Source organism: Lissotriton helveticus, chromosome 7 (assembly GCF_964261635.1).
Source record: "Lissotriton helveticus chromosome 7, aLisHel1.1, whole genome shotgun sequence".
Classification (NCBI taxonomy): domain Eukaryota; kingdom Metazoa; phylum Chordata; class Amphibia; order Caudata; family Salamandridae; genus Lissotriton; species Lissotriton helveticus.
The window spans coordinates 853,628,435-853,648,577 of record NC_136068.1 but is presented as its reverse complement, the minus strand read 5'-3'; positions in this window follow the sequence as shown (position 1 = coordinate 853,648,577).

The window sequence follows — 20,143 nt, the reverse complement described above, 5'->3', positions numbered from 1 at the left end:
CGCTTGAGGGTCCCTTTTATAACTGGAGGGAGGGGGGTTGCCTAGCACTCACGCACTTATTCCACGGCTCTGCACCCCTCTCTTTTGATAACTGTATGCGGAACTATGGAGTACAACAGACCGAGCTATACCACCATGCCCAGCTCCTTCATTGGGAGTTGTCCCCTCCAGTGAGAGACGCAGCCACCAGGCCACTGACACCCTTTGAGGCCTTACTATCTAGGACCTCTGCTACGCGGGGGTCATTTCCTTTATCTATAGTCTCCTCCTGTCTACAGTCATATCCCCTAGACCTCGTTACATGTCCCTGTGGGAGGGGCTGCTCGACCGGGATATCTCTGAGGCGGAGTGGTCCCACCTGTGGTCCGATATAGCGAAGCACAACCATTCGGTGGAACTTCGAGAGGCACATCTCAAACGATGATGGACTGGTACCTATATCCAGCCAAGCTGCGGCAGATTTTCCCTGGCTCTTCAGATAGGTGTTGGAGGGGTTGTGGTCTGTTGGGGGACTTTCGTCACATTTGGTGGGACTGCCCCATCATTCGTCCATATTGGGAAGAGATTCTATCACACATGAAAGAAATGCTGGGTTACCCGGTTTCGGACTCGATGGCCCACATCTTGCTGGGCCTTCGGGACCCGGATCTTGAACACCAAACCAAGGCTGATAAGAAGATATTGTGGCTTTGTGTGGGGGTGGCCAAAATCACCCTGGCTGCGGCTTGGAAGAAGAAGGAAGCACCTGCGATTTACCTGTGGCATGCGAGGTTGTGGGGGTTGTTGAGTATGGAGAGAATGGCCGACATCTTCCGAGATGACTTTAAGAATTTCGAGTTCCGATGGGGTCCCCTGGTTCAGTTTCTTTCCAAAGGGCTTCCATCTGCAGTTTGTCCATCCAGTGTGCGAGCTCTCCACCTATTTCAGCTGTTATTGTTGCTTTTTCCAGGCCAGAACTAGCCTGCGAGACTTTGCTGCCCCCACTGGGGAGGGGGGATGGTGGGGTGTGGGGGGGAGGGGGGGTTTCTGGTTCTTGTTCCTGTGGCGTCCCGTCACCTAAATGTAGCGGCGATATTGCTACCGTAGGGGGTAAGATGGACCTTGTCCCATTTGACTCATTGCTTAGCAACGTTCCCCGCCCCTACACGGGGCATGAACTCTGTTACTTATCCTATTGGGCAAGACCTGTGCTGAGCTACCATTGCTTCCCCTTCACTCAAGACCTGCTTAGGCCTGGACTCACGGTGCTGCTCTGTGGTCGTGGGCTTTGTACTGCTTTGACTCCATATCTGCCCCCTGCGTGGGAAGTGGTGCGGAACTGTCGCATGTTTTTTGTTCTAAAAATGCCAATAAAAACACCTTTGACAAAAAAAAGGCTGGCTGAGCCCTTGAGGGGTTACCCTTTTCAAGTCCCATGAGACTTAGGGAGGAACTTCCAGTTTCACGCTGGGGAGACTGCGCTTCTCAAGCAGCTCCCCCTGCACCTTTGCGCCCAGGTGGTGGTGACCCCATCCTCCTGTGGCTACCACAGACAGAGAAACAGCTGTTTGCCCTTGCAGGCCGGTCCTTGCCTGCAAGGCATTATGGGACTTCTTGCATGTCGGGATGTGGGGCTCCGGCTGCTGGAGATTTCTGCTGGAGGGTCTGGTCCCACCAGGACCCCCAGGAACATGCTCCAGCTCGGGGAATCCACCCTCGGCCGCTCAGGTCCACTTTCGGCAGGCTTGGTCCCACCTGGGTCCCTTGCACCTACTTTGCTAATCTCTGGAGTCCCAGTACCTCCCGGGACCCTCGCAGGTTCTCCCTGTTGGAGGGCAGCCCACCCCTTGTGGCTCCCCACGTGGGCAGCACCCTCGCGTGCTGCCGTGGGAGCCGGCTCAGCACTACTGGTCTGCCTGCTCCTGCGGGCAGACGCGCAAGACTCCGCCAGCTTCTCTGGACCTTGGGTGAGTGCGACAGCACTCCCCCCCCCACGCTGGTCATTAGCTCAGGCCCGGAGATGGGGTCCCAGGCCCCGTGCCATATTCCTGGGGAGCGCACTGGCGCTCCCCGACTCGCCTCTTCTGCGGGTGCCAGGGTGGGCTCCTGGCACCCCACGCGAGCCTCCTCCTCCTCTTCTTTGGGCCGGGGGATGGGGTCCCGGGTCCCCAGAGCACATTTTTGCGGGGGAGCACCACAGTGCTCCCCCTGACTTTTATCTTTGTGGGGGCACGATGGTGCTCCCCCGCCTCCTTCTTTGGGGGCCAGGGTGGGCTCCTGGCCCCCTCACAGAGCATTTGCACGGGGAACGTGACGGCACTTCCCGGTGGACATCTTCTTGGGGCGGCATGATGGCGCTTCCCGCCTCCATCTTTGGCGGGGGCCAGTGTGGGCTTCTGGCCCCCTTCCTGAGCATCTTCACAGGGAGCGTAACAGTACTCCCCAGCTTCCCTTTTGCTGGGGGCACCCCCCGGGACCTGACCCACTTCCTGCCCAGCCTCTGGGTTTGTTCAAAATTAAGTCGTCCAGGGTCTCTTGCCACATGGTCTCTGAAAAAGTTCCTTCCCCCCTCACTGCCTTCCCTCCTTGGTGCAGCCTGATGCCTGGCACCCAGTGATAGCTGCTGATGGATGAGCCCGTAGCCCCACCCATCTTCTCTTCATGGAGAGGAGGCATTAGCTAGTGGAAGAAAGGTTATCAATCCATCCTGCTGAGATCAGCCCTCAGCCAGACCCTGGTTATGGCTGACTCAGTGAAATGTGAAATTTCTGGATGACCCAAAAGCAGTACAAATATAACTTTGGACTCTGCAGAATACTCCTACTCCCATCCGTTACAGTGGACTTTAGTGTGTGTCTGGAATCTGTAGGCCTAATGAAAGATATTCTAGCCCCCCAGGGGAATAATGTAGTGAGAAACAGTAAAACACACTGACTTTCCCTGGGATGTTTCTTCCCAGTGTATAAAGCCTATTCCATGTCACCACCCCATTCTGCATAAGTCCTGCCACACCAGTCTATTTGCACCTGCTCTTTGGCTGTGCACGCTAGGAATCTCCCCTGCACAGCCCCTACATGTGTGCACACGAATGTACACATGTCTGCATGTAACCAGCCCAGTGTCCCTTACTCCAGCTGCTGTGCAATGGCCTGGTCAAGCCAGGGGGACACTAGTAAAATCCCCATGCAGTCTCTTTCATCCTAAGTTCACTGTGGGTGAGTCTCAACTTATGAGCCTCCCCCACAGTAAAAGCTCAACAAATAGGTGCTCAAAAAGCGAAAAATCCGGACAGCCCATAGTGTCAGAACCACCTTCTAACAGCTGCTAACCATTCACAGTAGAAGTGTTGCCAGCCAATCTCTCCCCCTCTGCGGAGTAGCGGGGACATCTGGATGGCTGACGTGTTCCAAGGAGGACCTTCCCAAGCTTAATGTTCATTGGCTGTAAACCATTGGAAGTAGAAGTGTTGTCAGCGATTTCCTCCCCCTCCGCGGAGTATCAGGGACATCTGATTGGGTAATGTGTTCCAAACAGGACCTTTCCAAGCTTAATGTTCTTTGGCTATGAAGCATTAAAAGTAGAAGTGTTGGCAGCCATTCCCTCCCCGTCTGCGGAACACCAAGGACATTTTATTGACTAAATTGTTCCGAGTGCAAGTTTGCTCCTTATTGGGTGGGAACGGTTCACTGTTGTCAGCCATTTTGTGATGCACTTCAAAGGAGTACGGGAGGAAAAAGTAGTAGAGGGTAGGGTAGGAACACTATTAACTCTGTACAGTGGTCACAAGGTGGTGGACAGGGACTGTGAAAGTAAAAAATGTTCTTATCTATTTTAAGGGCCATTTATATTATTTGCATGGGGCCTAAAAATCACGTCAGGGAAATAACAGAGTGTGTTACGGTCTTCTTTTTAATAAATCAGCGGGTAGGATACTTCACAGGAGCAGTATTTACTTATAATGTGATGTTTACTTTTCTGACGGGGAGTGCTACATCTTTGGAGCAAATATTATACCATGGAAGAGGGTTTGCAAAAAGAAAGCGAGCTGTTGCAGTCTTCATTTAAATAAGGTTCTAAGTAGGCTACATCTCTGGAGCAATGTTTACTTATTATGTATACTTATAGTGCGGTGCTTACTTCTGTCGCGTGGAGTGCTACTTCCTTGCAGCAAAATAATAGGTTTGGTTGCGCTGCAGAAATTTCAGTCCAGGTTTGAAACTGTGTTTATTAAGCAATCACAAATATACTTTCTTAGAAAAGTGTAGCTGTATATATCAAAGGGGTAACAAATATGCAATTCATAAGATATCCCTTAAGCATGGCCACACCCTATCTTTTTCCCCCGCAGGCTATATTTTCTCGACAATAGTTTGTAAAAGTGTTGCCCCATATTCTTGTTAATATAAGAGGGCATCAGTTACTTTTAGATAAAGTAGAAAAGAAGTGCTACAACAAACACTCCCGCACTACATCATCTAAAGTCACAACAACAACAAGTAAAAAACTGTTAAACACAAATATGGTCATATTACATATAAATGTACGCTTCATCAAAACATTAAATGAAGCACTATGTATAAGCTTCTTTTCTCCGGAACTTCGAAATCTTTAGTTTTTGCACCGATGGGTCAATAACGCCTCTGAAAGCATATATAGCGTGTATTTTACAATATACATACTCACACTATATGATCCCAGTGGAGAAACAGAATAAGAACCAGAAACTGCTCATGTTACATATAAATCTTTAGTCTTCGCGTGGATGGCTCACCAACACCTCTGAGGTTCGCTATAATCTGATTATTACAACGTACATAATCACAGAATATGACCTCAAAGGAGCCAGTAAAGGAACAGTGTTTCCTCTATTCTGAGTGTTTCTGAATACAAGCTGCTGATGTTACATATAAATGGCAAAAACAACCAATAACACTTTTTTCTTAATACAAATCTTTAAATATTCACAAAAAGATATGTATTATAAATATCTATTATGCCATAATCAAACAACTTACAACTCTGTAATATGTTTTGTTGTTGCAAAAGATGAATCCACCACTAGAAAATGGAACCTGGATCACAGAGTGGACATGTGTAAATAGCTTGCAAAAATTAAACTAATCAAACAACGGGTGTGGTTTATATACTTTTTGGTTATTGAGTAGTCTATGGAAGGAAGATTCGGCTCCACCCATTTAGATGTCACGATTTACAGTTGACACGTGTTCCCGTTTTCACGGTTTCACTTGTGCACGTGTTGGGAAAAGTTACAAAATGTGAAGCGGTAAAGGTTTCAATTTCAATCCTCACAAGTATAAATTCCTAAATATGTACATACGTTGGAGTGCTTAAAAACTGTTACCCGGCAAACCGTGTCATTCCCTTTCTCGTGACTAAAAACATCTATTAATTGTCATAAATCTAAATAGGAGAAATAAAAGAAATATCGTTCAGAATAGAAGAAAAAAATAGTATGTGCTGATATTAGTCATCACTATGGTTTTAAATTAAAAAAATGCCAGCATTAGTAAAGCATATAGCTACTTCCGGAAAGGTGTCCCGGCACTCGGGGGCGTCGGAAAGGTTAAGCAACGTGTTGTCCACAGTGACATAGTGGTGGGCTAACGTGCCGCTGAAGTCGAGAAACTAACTGTGAACGCTGTTGTTCGAAGTCAGGTATCATAGTTGCTGCGCCACACTTTTTCCACACTTATAAGTTAATTAGTTTTAATTAAGTTTTAAATATTGTTATATTATGACTTATAACAGACTACTGTTACAGTTAGTTTTCCACTACAACAAGTATGCATGTCTTTTAAATAATTGAACTCAAAAACAATATTGGTTTCAGGGACATTGTAGTTAGAAATTAGCATTTAAAAAACCTTTGAAATTCACTGAAAAACACATAGGTTTTACAGAGGTTATAGTTAGAAATTAGCATTTAAAAAACCTTAAAAATTCAGTGAAAAAACCATAGGCTTCAGACACGTTGTAGTTAGTTGGACATTTAGCTCGTACAAAACGAGAGAAATTCCCCCGTTATAGTTAGCTCCGCTAACTATAACTTGCGCCCCCACCATGCACTGCTGATGACGTCACATATTACATCATTCATGACATGTTCAGTGACATCACTGATGACATCACTTATGACATCTCAAATGACATCACTGATGACATCACTGACGACATCATCCAGTGACTGTGTGTTTCTGTAATTTTTAAATATGTTTTAGATATATTCCAAGGTGTGTTGAAGAATGAGTGGGTATATAGGTGTCTGGATGGAGGATTTAGTAGGCGAGTGACTGACTGGGTCTTACTGAATGCATGGGTAAGTGACTAAACTGTGTGAATATCTGTATCAGCCTGTCTGTTGTTGTGCAAGCTGCTACATAGGTTGGCCAGTAGCTACAAGAGTGTTTATATAGGTTATTGATTGGTTGAGTATTTTTGGTGGAGATTGATTGCGTGTGTGAGTGGGTGGAAGGTGTGTGACTCTGTGCATAGTTGCTGGGGCAGCATTGTGTCCCCTTCAGCCACCACCACTATGGCGCTAGCTTGGACCGCTTTGACATGGTGGGCTTCTCTCCTCGCAGCTGGGAGTAGCTGCTATAATAATCAAAACAAAGTTGCCCCATGGAAAGAAGCCACCACACACCTTACCTTCGTCTTAATCCTTTAATTGCTGCCTGCATACAGGAATCTTAAAAGGGCACGCAGCAGACTTTAGCCAAATGCGTTTCAGGTTGTTTAATCCCTTCGTCAGTGGCAGGTAATGGAAGCAGAGGAAAGCGAATATACCAGCACCTTAATGTTTATAAAGTCCTGCCCCCCTGGGGGTGGCAGAGAGATGTTTCTTTTTAGAAAGTCAAAGTAGAATTTTTAAAATGGGACGGAAGTTTCAACAGTTGTAATAGGAAGTGTTATGAATAAGGGTGGGCGCCCGATTCGGCTACGCCCACGGAGTAGGCGTAGTGTTGCCTTCTACGCATTTTGCGTAGACAGCGTAGCCGGCAACACTACGCCCACTCCGTGGGCGTAGCCGAGTTGGCCGCCACCCGCCTCCCTCCCGCCCTCCCCTAGATACATTATTTAAGCTATTACAGTGATTAAAACAATATTAAAGCACTTACCTTGTCCGGGGCTCGTCCGGGGCTCCCTCTTTGAATAGCGTCCTTTTCCTGGAAACAAATGCGCATGCGCGGCAGCCCGCGCATGCGCATTTCTCGGGAGAAATGCGCATGCGCGGCCGCCCGCGCATGCGCATTGGTATCCAGGAAAGGACGCTATTCAAAGAGGGAGCCCCGGACGAGCCCCGGACAAGGTAAGTGCTTTAATATTGTTTTAATCACTGTAATTCCTTAAATAATGTATGTAGGGGAGAGCAGGAGGGAGGTGCGTAGTGGGGCTACGCGGAGTGCGGGAGTGGGCGTAGCTTCTCGCCCTCTCCGCGTAGCTCCGCTACGCCCCACTACGCCCCACTACGCCCAGGGTTAGTTATGAACCAATGAAATTTCTTCTTTTAAAGTCACATGGCTTTGCGTACGATTACACTGTTATTACGGTGTTCTTAGGATGCGAGTACGCATGACTTTTCACCGCGATTGGTGTAAATGCTTTTAAAAGTAATGTAGGATTATTGGAATTAAAAAAATATATATCATAATTATCCTAGATAATGTGTTCTGTTTGTATGTTCAATAAATACATAAATATATGTTTTTAAACAATTAAAAACATTTGCGTCTTTGCATACGGGACGCTGTACATGACGTCACACGGAAACTTTGGTGCGATGCATAACGTGAAAGCGTATTCGTAGCGTATGCTGACAATGATCAGCAGTACAAACTATGGTGCGATCACTCTCTCACTGTCAAATCAGAGCACAGGGCGCGTTATGAGAATGGTTAGAAGTGGTCACTCATTGGAAATCCGATTCAGCTGTGTGGCTTATCCACGGTATCATAACGTTACTTTTTAGCCTGTTTAAGTTTGAAGTTTGCATGTAATACTATGGTATTGGCAGATATGGATGTTTAGGCTGCGCTTATCTCCATTAAACTTGGTTATTGTCATTTACATATAGGTGTCTGAGGGAGGGAAAAGAAGTCTATGTGAATGGCGAGGATTGCACAATAGCACCGCATCACTCCTTAATTTGTAGACACATACAATTGCATGGCTCTTGTAATCAAGATGTGCCTAATTTGGTGTGAGTTTTGAAAGGCACTGCGACACCTGCTATCATACCATCGTTCAGTTCACTGGAAACGTGAGTTATTTAATTTGAAATAATGCAGATTGTTGTGCAATGTTACCAGGCATCGGTTACATGATTACGGTAACTGAGCGTGTGGTTTGCAAAAAAAAAGTTGTGTTTACTCCTCTGCATGGGAAGCTGGATGTTTCCATCTGGCCGTCGATTCCGACCTTGAAAGCAGAGTCAACCAAGTGAGCCATATAAGAGCGCTATTGTCTCAAAAAGAGGTCTCTCTTACATCTGCTAGAGAAACATTTGTCCTTCATGTAGTAAACACCCGCACAGAAGTGTATGATTTATTAAATACAGACGTGCCTTTGTATTTTGGGGAGTTAATTCAGAGTATCTTTAATGCGTCCTTGACTACGGGGTTCTTACTTTTTTAAAGTTAGAAGCAGTGGTCTTGTGAGTTCTTTTCAAACTATATTTGGTGTCTTTTCAGCATTTTTTCATTTGATGTTTTCCAGCATCTTTGGTGGATTCCCCTTAATAGTCGCATTAGTTGCCAGTGTGCTTCTATTAATTTGTTTACTTAAATATGGATGCACATCCTCCAGCACACGACAATATTTCTCGGCTGTTGCTGCTCCGCAACCGAATGCTTAGTTATTACGGAGCGCTGCCTCTGGCTACATTGAGTGCAGCTTATGCATTATCGTTTCGATTCTCCTTTTTCACATGCATTCAACCTGTCTTCCATTGCCTGAGCTGCGATTTCGACTTGGCCCTGGATTTGTGTCTCTGCAGTACAGTGTCTCCCAACGCGGATTATGACCAGCTGAGGAGCCCCTTAGTGGTTCACGACTTGCTCTGTTCTGGCGGTGGGATTATGGCCTTAGCAGCGATACATGGAATAATGGGACGTTGGAATGTTTTTGCAGCGGCGCATGACTTCTTGGCACGCAGTTACATTAAAGATGACCCGAGTTTTCCTCCGATGGTGATAGAGGCTCCGTTCGTTGAGGAACATGAATGTTCATCCTCACTATTGAATTGGATGGCTGAAATGTTTTCAGATGAGAACAATGACTTCCTCTTGGAGGCTGTTGCTACATACTGTGCTTATACGCTGTTGGATTAAGACTCTTTGATTTTTCTACCTATTCTCTATTATTTAGTTACTGTTTTCTATCAAACAGCGAATCATTTTTTATGCAAATTTGAACTTGACTCTGCTTTCAGGCTTGGACTCTGCGTTCCTAGTTCACCCACATTCATATCACGTGGTTCTATCGAGGGAGGGTGTCGTGGGCTGAGCCTTGCACTCACACCGTGTTAAGTTAGCATGGGTTCATTAGAAGCTTAAACACCATTTTTGCTTTCCTGCTCTGCTTTGCACACAACACGCAATTTTGATATTGTTTAGAGAAGGCTGAGTATTTTGTTTCACAGGAGAATAATTTGTCATGCTACATTTCTAGACTGCCTCGCTAGTTTAGTGTGTATAGTGAGAGCATGGAACATCAAGGTTATCTTGGATACTGTGTCTGTTATTCGGAATGATCCTCGCACGTTCGACCTAAAACACATATGCAGGTGTGGCCACGTCTGATACTGGCGCGTTTAATGATGCATTGTGGAGGCATAATTAGACACAGTTGGAGAACATTGGTATCCTGACAGTGTGTGCAGAACTCAATGTGATCCACTACTGCTGAGTACCAGAGGTATGGGTCCGCCCATGTAATCCTATGAGACCTTCTGTAGTTATAAACTAACCTGGTAGGTAGGTAGGGTGAAATATAGGTATATTTTAAACCTGTTTCCCGTTATATAAGATGCTTTCTCACTTTGTATTTTATGGAATAATAACAATGCTGACAACCTTGTTTCTGATAATATGTTTGGTTGTATTATCTAAGGTAATGTGCATGAGATTACGGCGTTAGAAATAAACATTTCAAACTTGCACGTGTCTTTATTTACTCCTTGTTTTGGACTGGTGTAAGATTATAACGAAAGAGTGCTCTTTTTATCTACCTTACTTGAGGTAATCTAAGTCGCATGTTCTGGCTTGACTAGTCATTGGTGTTTTTGCTATAGGACGAAGAACCAATGAGTCACTGATTGCTTGTCTGGTAGGGGGTTTGGGTACAAGGTGGGTTTTGGTACACCGTAATTCATTGAGGTACTACGTCTTTATGCACAGTTCTGTGTAGGAGCAGAATTCCTGCAAATGTAGTTACAACAAAAAGGCTCGATAAAGGGCCTTGAGTTTGAATCAGAATATGAAATTGAGAATAATTGATAACCCCAGCCAAGAAAGGGAGCAAGTGTGCAAATTTACAATGTCTTTGGCTGGGGTACTTGTTACAATAAAAATGTTCGATAAAGGCCTGCACTTTGAATAGGTATATGAAATAGAAGAATAGTTGATAATCACAGGAAATGTTTGCAGCAAGTAGTTGTGTGTATGTGTGGATGATGTGTTGATTGAGTGGAAGATGAAAAAGGTGAAAAATAAGAAAGGTTGGAGACACGCATACTACCCACTGCCTTGACAGTGAAGAGTGTGATGTATTCCTATAGGTTCTGTATCGATTCCCCTATTCCTGACCCTGTTCTGGTTAATACTTAACTAGCAGCCGACCCACGGTGCAAAAAACCGTTATCTGATTAAGCCACACCACGGCACAGAAACGTGTTATCTGATTAGGTAATAACGCATGCCATCTAATTAGACAAGCACTATTCCTCCAGCCCCTGATAAGGCATACGGAGTTCTCAAAACAAATCAAACCTATGACAACCTGGGAAAATCCCTGCGGCCGTTGTTTTGATTTCACCGAGAACTTCAGCAAAAGAATGTGCGAACAAGCCCGTTCGTATGACATCCTTATTGACGTATCCATGTCCATCCTTACGTCAATCTCGACACCTTACAGGTATAAATATTACCGACGTTGCCTTAAGCAAACACACGCGGTGGTGACGAGATCGGAGCAGCGAGACGTGCTGAGGAGCCCAGCAGAGAGTGAAGCCCACACGCGCTGCCCCGCCTTCCTGACGCGCTGAGAACGAGACGCTGTTTTCTCCTGCCGAGATATCCAGCTCCGGCGCTTCCAAGCAGCCCTCGCAGGCAGCTGGAATATCAAGACCAGAGACGAGAGATACCAGCCCTCAACCATTCTAGATCTCAGGTACAGAACTGAACAACCCCTTGCAGAGAATTCTTGAGTCAGTCACTTGGCAAAAAAAACTTAACTTAAACTGCTACTTATCTACTCCCGCCCACGTATTAGGCTTAGGTCAGGTACACTGGGGTAGGCGTGGTTAGAAGCACCAGTTGAGTACGATTAGCCAAATGTATATATGTATATATCTATTTTATCGATTTTAAATATCATATGGCTTAGAAACCATATCAATGCTTCTGCAGTATTATTTTATACTTCTGCTTTTGTTGTATGCACTTTACTTAACCATAAGTATCGCAATAATATCGATTCATTTCTCTTGTACGAGAAAAGAGACTGATCAATAAATACCATCTTTTATTGAACACGCCCGTCTCTTCCTTTTCTCTACAATCTGGTGAAACTAAGAATGCACGTACTGACTGAGTAAAATAAGTTGTCTTTTGTTTTCACACGACTCTAGAGATACACTCTTGATTGAGGGAGAGCAAAGTTGTCATGTTCTATGGTTGTCAGAAACTAAATCCCTTCTTGTCTATCCAGGGAAGTTAAACTCCTCCTTGTCTATTCGAGAAAGTTTCTAGTGAACTCTGAGCTAGCTGGCAAAACCAAAAACTTCAAGTCTAATATCGTCAGTAGAAGACCTAGTTAACCTCTGCCCTAGGTCTATACTATTGAAGATATTATTCCAATGCGCAGAGCCTATTGGGATAATAGGAACTACACTACATGGCGCCCAACGTTTGGATAGGCGATAAAACTAACGCAAGACATTAGAGTAACTCAGTCGTGCTTTTCACACAGAACCCCTTTTTTTCCCATAATACTCCAAAGACGTCTGGAGTGGGTGAAAGGTCATATCCGCCAAACCTCGCAGGAGGAGACTCCTATGTATGGTTCTTGGTTTAGTCAACGTTGAAGGATACACTGTTCCAAAATATTGTGCATCTAATCTTTGTTTCCATAGAAACCTGATCTGCAAACAAACAGAATAACCTTCCTGTCGGTAAAATGGTAGACAGTGATGATGAAAGGGAGACAGCTAGACTAGCAGCTGAACCCCTAGCAGCTGATAATACTCTGCTACAAAATGACCCGGATATAAAACTCATCCCGGTCAACATAAGAAAATCTATAACTTTAAAACTTATAGAAAATGGACTGACATCGAGAGGTGGTACAGTCATATTCGTAATTGAGGCACACGAATATCGGCAGACAGAGGTATTCTATTCATGGATGAAATTTCCAGCAGCGAACGCTGTAACAAAAGAGTTCCACTATTATAAAATAGAGGAACCACCGGATACCTACACTCCTTTCGAGGAGGTAGAAGTACCACTCAAATTCCAAGAGCACCTGCTCTTGTTTGATGGCGCCCTAAAACATAATAATCACATCACCAGGCTCGGTCCACTAGGTAGACCAGGAGCAACGTGGCCGGTCCTAGCCGGATATACACCACATCCAGACATTGAAGAAATGTCTGCAGCAGAGCTTCTAATACAGCTAAAACAACTAATCAAAATACATAGACAATTAGTCCAATATGTAATGTGGACTTCAACAATCCAACCAGCAAGTAAAATTCCACAGCTGACCCCTCATCAGGGTAACACAAATAAAATTACACCACAGAACATACAGTCCTGTCTAGGTAAAGTACCCGCAAAACGGGAACAAATACCTTTCTGGCTAGCACAAAAAAATCACTCAAATAGAGGCGGTGTTTCCAGACACCACCCCTGTAGATAAACACAGGATTCTGACTATCTGTCTTCCAATGGGAATCGCACCACACGTGGAGGACTGTGACACTTGGGGTACAGTCTTTGCTTCCATATACACGAAAACACATGGTGTACCATCCATGTCAGTAATACCAGATGTGCTAAAACAAATTCAAGATGAATATGGTCCAGAACCCGCTTTAACTCTTGGTATGAAATTACTGAAAGACTTCAAGCAGGTCTCGGCTATATTATTAGCCAACATAAAGGGAAAAGCAGCAAACGTGGCGATCCGCCAAAGGTTAAAAGAGACAGACATAGCGGACCAACCAACTGAAATTGCCAGAATCATAGAGAAATCCTATGAAGAACTAGGAAGGGATAGTCTGGGTGGAATACCGGTAAAACCTCAACTGATTGAAAGTCCTGAAAAGATATTTATTAAAAATAATTTAAACACTCAAAAAAAGAGCTGGGATGGAAACAAACAATCCAATCCTAAAGAAAAAAGATTCCAGTCCAGAGGAAGGTCTCCTCGGCGGAGCGAAAGATCTCCGAACCAAGGACGCAGGTCTCCCCAAAGTGAGCCCTCTGGGAAAAAATACAACCTTAGAAATAGGGATAATATAAAGAAACCTGATAGATATCAAGATAATGATACACGTCCCTCTCAATCTTTTCAGACTTCCTCGCAGAAATCGGAACGAAGAGGACGATCAGAACACAGGGAAGAGCACGTCAAGTTCAAAGACAAGGAACCTGCTCATCCAAATAAAAAGTTACAATTTCCAAAAAAGAAGGTAGCCAGTATTAAAGTAGTCAAAGATGCCGAGAATACTGAGGACACAGCTGAAAAACGGAGAATGGGCTCAGACAATACTAGACAGCGCAGCAGAAGTGAGCATAGCTCGCAAAGTCCTTATGAATCATCTGGAGACAGTGGACACAAATGAATATATTCAAGTGGAAACTGCAGACACCAGAGTTAGCAAACCTCACAAAATATATAAAATAACATTACGTATAGAGGGGGATAAGACTAAAAAAATAAGGGGTTTATTTTGGGATAATCTCTCCAAGGGCTATGACATCCTTCTAGCTGAGAAAGACTGGCCACCCGAGTTTTTTCAGAGAGTGCCCTCATGGCGAAGAAATAATTATGCCTGCCTTCTCAAATCATATTTCAATTCATAAAAAATATACACTTGCTAGAAAGTGGGCAGTAGCTCAAGCTCCTGCTTTATATAAAAATCATGTAGGATGGGATGAGGACTCTCCTCCTCACAAAATCCAGTTAAAATCACAACCTACTGCACAGAGGCAGTACCCAATTAAGCAAGAAGCTAAAAAACAGGTAAAAGAGATCCTAGATCAACTTGAATACCAGGGGGTGATTGAAACTTGCACCTCACAAATGAACAATCCTTTGTTTCCTGTCTCCAAACCAGACAACTCATATCGTCTAGTTTTGGATTACAGACACCTTAACTCATGTTGCAAAACCTTTGCAGTACAAAACTCACATAGTGCTGCACTAATGAATAACATAGTACGCAAAAAATACAAAACAACATTAGACATCTCTAATGGCTTCTTTTGTCAAAATATAGCACAAGAGAGCAGATATTTGACTGCATTCTCGGTAAATGACTCGCAAAAAAGTTTCTGCCGTTTACCCCAGGGGCACAAGAATAGCCCAGGATTATTCTCAAAGAGAGTAACAGAATTACTACAAACATACGATGACGAGGCATTATCATATGTCGACGACATTTACCTAACAGATGATGACTTGGATACTCACTTGAAGAGAGTGAATACCATAATACTTGGGTTCGCAGCAGAGGGTTACAAATTCAACTTTAAAAAATCAAGAATTGCCCATCTAACATTCCTGTTTGTAGGATATGAATTATCAAGTGAAGGCAAAAGCCTGGCTGACAATTTCCTAGAGAAATGTGCTGTACTCCAAGCTCCTAGAACACTAAAAAACTTACAATCAATTCTAGGCTTTCTAAACTTCGGAAGAACATACATTGCAAATTACGCAGAAAGGGTTAAACCCCTTTATGATCTAATAAACCAGATTTTAAAAGAATCAATTGGACTCAAAAACACACAGAAATTTTGAGATCTTTACAAACAGACATGCTAATTAAAACAAAATTAGAAACACGTGATAACACACGTAATCTTGTGATTCGAGTCATCCCAGGAAGATGCGGATTCACATACCTGACCTCTAATGAGGGAGAAAAGGTACCAATTGCATACAAATCACACTTGTACACAGAAGCTGAAAAGAAGTTCAGTATTAAAGAAAACATTGTTCATGCAGTTCAAACGGCTATAGCAAGAGAAAAAGACAACGCTGACGGTAGACGTATCACAGTCAGAACAGCGGAGTCAGCCTTTGAGGCATTAACAACCCCATGTAATTTACCAACAACAGCGTTGAATCCAGAATGGATACAATGGGTGAATTCGATTACAACGGACAGAGTAAAATACTACTTTGATCCAGAATTAAAGGAATTAAAATATCTAGAATATGTAATAATATACCCTCTGCCAATCGACATTCTGCCTTTACGACAATACGCCTGTGTAATACATACAGACGGGCATGCTCAACCCTCAGTTTGGGGAGAGCTGGCTTACAAGGCAACATGCGAAATTGTAAAGGAAGTGTGGCGCGGAGGTAAATTAAGACCTCTACTTACAAAAACACACTCAGTGGAAAATAATTCAGAACAACAAACTGAAATTATAGCGTTAAAAATGGCGCTAGATAATGCCGATCGCGAATTCCCGACACTTATAGTGTGCGATTCGTATTACTGCGTCAAATCATACAATAACGATTTACAGAAATGGATTCAAAACGGTTACAAAGATGACACAGGTGCAACAATAAAGCAAAAAGTGCTTTGGGAACAAGTAGCTCTTTTACAGAAAGAACTACCAAAAACTCACGTGATACATTCAGTGAGTCATCAGCGTGATGGCGTTCACGTTGCAGGGAATTCATTGGCTGAGAAAGCCACAACGGCAGCAACTAAATCGGCTTCCGTAGTCAAGAAAAAGCGTACAGTAAAACACATTGACGGTGAAACTATGCTGGCGGTGAAAACGTCATCAAAAGGCGACTGCTCAGCACTACCGATCAATTATCCACTCAATTATACATACATAATCGATGCAAACTCCGTTCCTTTTGCTCTAATCCCTGGAGTGGGGGATAGAGTGATTCCAAACACGGACAGGAGAGGCTTGTTAATAGCTGACGCACATATTGGTGAGGGTCTCAGACACCTTAAACAAAAAGATTCTCTGGAAGAATTACAATCAGTGTACTGGTGGCCAGGCATGAGCCTGCATCATCAGATTTATGTAAAAAACTGCCCAGACTGCAATAGAGATCGCAGTGGCGAGCGAGGAGGACTATTACCATGGCACTTCGCTCCAGAAACACATCAAGAATAAAAGTACCCATCACAAAAAAAGCGTTATATTAACACATAAAGACTAATTTACACTCATGATGTAGGACCCCAGCGCTCGGCTGACGTCTGGACTGTTATAAAAAGATTTGCGAGTCTATAATGGCATATACGCTAGGAGCATGCTACGTTTTGACTAATGTATTCCCTTTAGCCTTCAAGCTTATGGGGAAGCAAGGCCAGATGAGCATAGCATAGCGGGACTCTTCTCACTTCCTTCCTGAGGGATACGGGATGGTGTAAAGAAAAAACCAAGGGCATAAAGCAATCTATAACAGCGAAGGTATTAGGTTCGGGTGCTGGGTGGGTCAAACATCTAATAAGTGTCCAACGTAGTCTAAATAACCTGCCAAGAAATTCTCTGAGGGGATTCAGTCCGTACGAACTATTGTTTGGAACTAGAATGATGGTCTTAGATCTTGACAGTCAGACCTCAGTGGTTAAAGAAAAAAGCTTTGATATCAAAGATCGTTTGGCTATTTTACAGGACTTAAACGAAACAAGGAAAGACCTGAGCAACATAAAGTTGAAACAACAGCCAACGACCACTGAAGAAAAACCACCTGTCCCAGCAAGACCTGTCTGGATTCCAAAAGTCGGGGATCTAGTCAGAGAAAAGATCGCGGTAAAGAAGGAATTTGGGCCTTCTTACAGAAAAGCAGTTCCTGTCTTGTCTATCAACGGGACAAGATCAGTAGTACTACCGCCCCTTGCTGGTAAAAAGGAGAATAGGGTTGTATCAATCGACCTGATAAAACTACAATCATGTGGCCGATAACAAACAGTAGGCCAAGTGGACTCCCGATAAGTAGCAGAACACCAAGGTTTGCTACAAACACAGAGGTTCAATCTAAGAGGCTACTCACATTTGAAATGCCAAAAGAACAACAACAAGGACTATGCAACAATGCTATGGAACTTAAACCTCTAAAACCCCAAATAAAAACATTTAGCAGAGACACACCAATCTACAATGAAGTAATAAATGACTATGCTGCTGCAACAAAACACACTGATAAAGCAAATATCAATCCTGAAGCAATTGGAACAATAGACAGAACGGCATCCGGTTACTTCATCAACTTCAGCGATTCATCTGAAAACCTGAGTGAATCAAAGGAACAAAAATCAACAAAAACCTTTAAAAATAAAGCTAAGGAACTTTTTCAACATCTGAAAGAAACCTATCTGATTTCTCCATGGATTGAATTCTGGGTGGCCTTAGGTGCACTTATCCTCATACTTTGGCTCATCATGGTACTATGTTTGGGACACTTCATTGAGGGAAAATATGCTAAAATGGACACAGCAAGCCAGAAAATCAACTTGGTCCTCAAACCACACACGTCTTCACACATCGAGAAAAGGGAACTTTCTTCAGTCAACTTCACAGCCAATCCTATACCCGGTGGGGTAGCATGGGACAATACTGATTATGAAATCTATGGTCCGGTTGAAATCCTGAAGTATCCACATCAAATCAAGATCTCATTGAGTGACTTTGTAAAACCAAGCTCAGTTGCTGATGATTGGGATGTTGAAAGCATTAATAATATGATGTCTGACCTAGTGATGTCTGCTAAATTTACAAAACATGATTATTTGCAGGGTTCGTCTAATTATGATAAAATGTTCTGCTATAATCACTATAGTAATCATTATCTGCATAAATCTGCACAACCTAGAAATGTTTTAAATTATAATCAATGGGAACACTGTGCAACCCCTCCAAAAGGTAGCTCAAGAACTTTTTATGACAAATATTCATATTTTTCAGGGTTCAACACAAGTAATGCAGAAACATTTTATTTCAAATTATCAAATATGACAGGTACGAAGACCATGCTTACAAACACTAAATTGATATATTCAGACTCGTTTTTTGAACAAATTAGTGCATTTGGTTTTGATTACTGGGACAAAAATGTTGAAGTAAAAAGTGTTTGGGGTACAAAGGAATGGCAAGTACAAGGTATAGAATCATTGTTTAGAGCCTGCATGATCCCAGAACAAATTATATTTTTGAATGACACTATTCAACAGACTACCTGTCTTGGCCTAGCCAAAATCAAAGATTTAAACAAACCGTCTATTCCAAAGCCAACAATGAACAGTAATAGCTCTATAGATGAGGAGATAGACGTAAACCATATATTAAGCCAAAACAGAACACATCCAGATTGGAAAAAGTGGTTGATCTGGCCCACAGATACTAATAACTGTCAAGACAGATTCCTGAACAAAATCCAGGGGTTCAAATTGACCAGGCCAGACCCTAGATATTCCCAAAGACAACACCCAGGGATAATTACCACGTACAGTGTGGGCAAACTCTGCCTTCAATGGCTACAAACATCCACACTGTCTGAAATTAAGCAACACCTAACTTTACTTACTGATGGTGCTGACTTGCGTGATTTCATTATGGGACCACGCAAACAGCGTCAAAAACGCTTCATAGCAGCCTCTGTATATGCAGCTTATAACGAAGCCTGGAAAATAACTCAAATTGAAACATCAGAGAAAATACAGGAAATTGACCGTATTAATTTGGAAAAATCACTTTCTGTGGTGGACAATGGGTTAATGACTCTGTCCTCCAGAATATACTCTTTGGACAGCATTGTGTCTTCAGCAATCGACATAATATCGCAAGACTTACTGTTATTACAACACGGTCAGTCCCAATTGCGTTCTATTGTACAACTTGGCTGGACGTTACAAAATCTGCGTTCAGGCTATGTGCCTTGGCGTTTAATCAACACAACGTCACTGTTCAATATCTTTAACCTTACTGATAAACAAATCAGTATGGCACAGAAGGGTGCTGATTATACAATCCTGAGCATTGAGAAACTCGAGAGATTACCATTGACAATGTCAGAACGACCTGTCAGTGAGTGGATAATACATGGAATAATTAATATTCCAATATCTACTTTCAGGTTTCAATACTGCCAAAAATATATACAGGCTGGCATGTACGAAAAATTGGGTAAAGGGTACATTAAGTCAACATGGAACTTGCCCTATTCACATGCTTGTGTCAGTAATAAAGGCCGGAAAGTGTTTCTTAGTGGCGATAATTGTGCCATGTCACTAAGCGGTACACTTCTGTGTAATGGTATTAGTTTACACGGAGCCTGTGAAGGGTCCTCAAATAACCTTTCATGTCACCAGCTAGGCACACCTGCGACACAAATAGAACCATTCTTTAGGAGACTATCGAACGGGAGTTACATTATAATTGTAGACCGCAGATGTTGTAGCTTGGTGCCCGGAATAGCTTATCTCATAACTACGACTGCGAAGGTCATGTGATGTGAACGAGTATTGTTCCCCAGCGCAATGCCAGACAGGGAGGCAAGGTTATGGCCGAATTTGAAAATTTCTTCCATTAGAGTTGATACTTTAAGCAGAATGAAAACTGTGCTACTTCAGACGCCGACCAGGCTCACGTCATCAAAAGAAACGTATGATCTCCAAGTTGCAAGGACAACGGCAGAGATTCATTCATTGTTATCG